The sequence below is a fragment of the Dipteris shenzhenensis genome, chromosome 13 (genome assembly GCF_047967505.1).
Source record: "Dipteris shenzhenensis isolate YYH24624 ecotype China chromosome 13, Dip_SZ_1.0, whole genome shotgun sequence".
NCBI lineage: Eukaryota > Viridiplantae > Streptophyta > Polypodiopsida > Gleicheniales > Dipteridaceae > Dipteris > Dipteris shenzhenensis.
Genome location: NC_141608.1, coordinates 42,351,893 through 42,356,726, shown reverse-complemented (window position 1 = coordinate 42,356,726; position 4,834 = coordinate 42,351,893).

The window sequence follows — 4,834 nt, the reverse complement described above, 5'->3', positions numbered from 1 at the left end:
CATCACTTAGGTCACAGACTAGACACCTCATAGCACTAGGTAAGCTTCTACAACACACACACACACACACACACACACACACATGACTCCCCTAGATGCACACATGCACCATAGAGCAAGCCCTTGATCACACTTATCCCAACATACACCCCCTCAAGGGTTTTGCCTCTTGCAATGTCAAGGATACATCTAGTCTCATAGTTTCTCATGCCATCTCATGGTGGTCACACATGGCCATCTCATGGTGGTCAAGGATAAATCTATGTCTAGGATCTCATGCTAACAAAGGTGCCCAAGGTTCAAGGTTCACAAAATTAGGATATACCAAACACATATCATATGGCCTACATCATATGGTGACCAAAGGTGACTTACAAAAGACAAAACATATGACATTCTTTTTGGAGTACTACTCTGGGTAGAGAACCTCAAAATTTGACCAAGTGATGAAAAACAAAAAATCAAAAGACAAAGTGCTCAAAAGGCATAGTCCTTGTCTTCTACCACAAAGTTTGATTCTTCATTTATTGATGGAGTCTTTCCTTCACCAAGATTTTCTTTGTTGTTGATGCAGCTCTTCTTCACATGAAATGCTTCATTCTCTTGGGAGTCATTCCTCTCGTCTTCTTGGGATTGTCTCTTGGAGAGCAGCTGTAGAGAAAACCTTTTTAGATGGCAATACTCCATAGTATGATTGGGTACCTACTCCACAGAAGGCACATATCTTTTTCTTGGTGTTCACCTTGATGAAATATTCACCATTATAGGGCTTTACTCTCATTCTAGGCTTCTTTTGGAATGCTTTCCTCTGAGATACATAATCAATGTTAGAGGAACAATATGATGAAGGCATATTGGGAAGGTCTTACCACTAATATGGTAGTGTCTAGTCCCTTACAACAAATAAGTCTCCTTCTCCACAAGTATAATTGGTTGGAGAGATAGTTAGATACCCCAAACTCTTAGCATAAAGGAAATACAATGTCTATTGCTTCAAAAAATAGCATTCAAGCATATTCAAAATATAAATGCATTATGAGCATTTACCAAAACTGTCAAACTGCGGGACAATGCTCCAAAGATAAGACTGAAAAATGCCTGAGATCACTTCCAATGGTCAAACATCCAAAAGACCAAAGATAACGGACATAATAATGAAACTTTCTAGCACTTAACCATACTCAATGGTTCATCTTAGAAGTAGATATCACTGTTACCCCCAAATTGAGCAGTCTGAAATTGGAGGGTGCAATTGAAGCTGAAGAGAAAAGCTTTGAGAGGGCTTTCAAAGGAAAATGGAAGCTCTTACTGAGGACTAGTTCCAAGAGAGAGGAATGGCAAAATTGCATGTTGTGTCACTGTGGAAAGATGCACCTATTCTGATTGGTTTTTTGCTCTGTTCTCAGTATTTTGTGGACCATTGTCCACCAAAATTCATCAACACCTTCCTAAGAGTGTTGTCCAGCATGCCCTTAGAGGAATTGATGAGATATGACTCTAGCAGGCTGAATTGCATGAAATTTTATCGAGCAATCTGAGTGTCGGCACGGGCATCATAAGCCTAATTGCACAGATCCCAATGGTGAAGACATGTGCTTAACTAGATAAAGCTATAGCATGAAGCGTTATAAAAGTTAACGGTCGGATGTTGAGATATGGCACTTCTAGTGGTCAAGCCATAAGAGAGCTCAAGCAAAATGAAGGTGATGAAGAAGATGAAATCTTGGGCTCTAGGTGACTCTAGGAGCTAGGTAGGATCAACCTTGCTCTGACACCAAATGAAGAGGTGAGTGGGATAAAAGAGGTGCATCATGGCAAGGAGTGAGAACACATGAGATATAGAAATGAGTGTTCTATTGATTGTGAGAGAGGTGACTCTCTCTTATAGAAATGGGAAGAGGGTGGCCTAGATCATAGGCACCTTCCCTACATTAGTGGCAATCAGCCCCTACATCAGTGGGATTGGCCTAAATCAAAGGAACCTCCCATGTGGGGGCCTTTGTGCTTACATCATCACTTAGGTCACACACTAGACACCTCATAGCACTAGGTGTGCTTCTACAACACACACACACACACACACACATGTGACTCCCCTAGATGCACACATGCACCATAGAGCAAGCCCTTGATCACACTTATCCCAACACTCACCTCAAGAGTGGTCCCATCTAGAATCCTTGCCTTGTGGGCATAAGGACCATGAACCATTCCCCGATTATGTGGGCATGTTAAAACTCAAAAGCAAGTAACACTTTCATGAAAATAAAAAAAGAAATGAAATATCAAATTTGCCCTTGATGTAAATTTAATGTGAATTCTTCCAATCACAAAGAGAAATTCTTAAGGGCATGACATTTATTCCATCATCGAACCTATCAATATTGTCAAGCTTATCAGTAAGCTAAGGAGGATATCCACATATTAATACTATACACAACAGAAATGGAGAAATGCAAGCATGTGGTGAATGAATCTATAAAAACTAGTTGTGTAGCAACGGTGTAGTGAGGAGTAGTATTATATCTTTATGCTTTTGTAATTAGGATTTATATTAGAGTACAATGCAATTACTGCCTTAATAAATATGCCATGAAGTTTCTTTTATAATGTCACAAATTGAACTCATCTAGATGTGTAATAATATCAAAGAGGCAAAGCCTTCAGGTGAACAATACTTAAATGTTTTTTGGAAATTATACTTCTTCGTTTACAAAGCATAATTTAAAATTTCATCAAATGTGACTTTTCTTCCACAAAGCTAGGTGATCCTAAAGTAGGATCATCTAAGTATTTTCTTCCTAACTATAATGTCTTGGCATTAGTCTCCCTAAAGTCATAAAGTAGTCTCATCTTTGCAAAGTGGTAGAGCTTCTCAAATTTCTTCCATCCCCCTCTTGGGCAAGATCATACCCATCTTTATGGCATGAAAGATTTTGTCCAAGAACCCCTCCCTATGGCATGGGAGAGTTTGTTCAAGCATCTTGCACACTCAGCCTCTTCAATATCCATCTATGATAATCAAAAGATATCTTTACTAACAACAATTAGGATGGCAATAAGTTATGATCAGAGTTCACTCCATGAAAAGGCTTCAACAAGCTAACATGGAAAGCATTATGGATGGTCCACTGCTTAGGTAACTTCAACCTATAAGCTACCTCATTGATCTTCTCAAGAACTTGAAAGGGGCCGTAGTACCTCATATTCAACTTGGTGTATAGCTTTACCTTCTCTTTCTTGCTCCTGAGGCATGCCTTAAGAAAATGCAGCAACACCCAATCACCTTTTGTGAAGTTCTATCTGCAGCTCTTTTTTGCTTGTCCTGGCTGTGTTGGAGGGTATACATAACCTTTTCATAGGCTACCCACAAGTCCTCCGCATACTCATCTGCCACAAAAATCTTCTCTTTTGTATGCAAAATAGGAGGAGCCTTCTCGCTCCTTCCACTATTTCAAACGATGCCTTACTTGTGGAAGAGTGCACTATATTGTTGTATGCATACTCAATCAGCGGGGCAAATACTGTTCCCACTTTGCTTTGTGCTTAGACACATAACAAAGCAGCAAATCCAAAGCTATAGAATTCACCTCTTTTGATTGACCATCAGACTGTGGATGATAAGAAGAGGAAAATAGTAGTGAGGTACCCGTGTCATCAACAAACCTCTCCAAAACATGCTGGTCATCCATGGATCTCTATTGCTCATGATAGACTCAGGCATCCCATGATACTTGAAAAATATTTCAAGAACTCCTTTGCCATCTGCTCGGCTGTAATCTTCTTCCTTACTTGAATGAAGTGAGCCATTTTGCTAAATCTGCAAATTATGGTCCATATTATGAATCCATTTAACAAACTATCACCTTTCTCGTGAAATGAAGGTCTTTTGCAAAGTCAAATGTACACCCAATTCAGATGCCTACCAAAACCATCAAACATAAGTAGATATGTAATTTCTTCTCCTTCTAAATTAAAGTCTAATGTTTCCTTTTGTTTTAAAACTACATGTTCAAACTATATACACTAAGGTGATGTCCTTTAGTTCTAATTGTTCCTCCTATTACCTTTTAAGGAAATGTCCTTTGAGTTTAATGTTTCCTCTTATTTTAAAGCTACATATCTTGAATACCATTCTTCAACAATGGAAAATAGGACACTCTTAAATTTTGAGCATCAAATATGGGAGGAGTTGTGTATTGTTTTCTAGCAAGATACTCATCAACTTTTTTGAAATCATTTCATTTTGTAATAGTTATTAATTTTTTCATGACATGGCATTGATAATTGTGAACACAAAATAGAAAATTTGGTTAAATAGGATAGGAAACCTATGCTATTTTTGTGTGTGTGTCACAAATGAGAAATTTTGACTAAATAGGATGAAAAATCTATCTTTTGTGTGTGTGTGTGTGTCATGTGCACTTTTACAAAAAAGAATGTGTCTGTGTTGTGTGTTGTGTGTGTGTGTGTGTGTGTGTGTGTTGTCGGGATGGTGTGAGATACATTAAAGGGAATTTATATGTTAATAAAAGCCCGATTAGTACCTTGATTGTCTATTTGGAATCTTAAGTGAGGGGGAAGTGTCAGGTAGACTTCCTTATCCTCTTACGAAAGGTCAATATAATTTTCTTTTTGGACATAACACTCCTTAAATATTGTGATATGATGAAGTTATCCATGTGTATAATGGGGTGTGTATCAAAATATTAAAGAAGATTTATAAGTGGATGGTCTTAGGTTGCATGTAGTAGGGCCCTCTTGTTGTAAAGGAAGCATGAAGAATCTTGTCTTCTTGTAAATTAAGCTCCCGTCCAATTGACAATCAATTGAG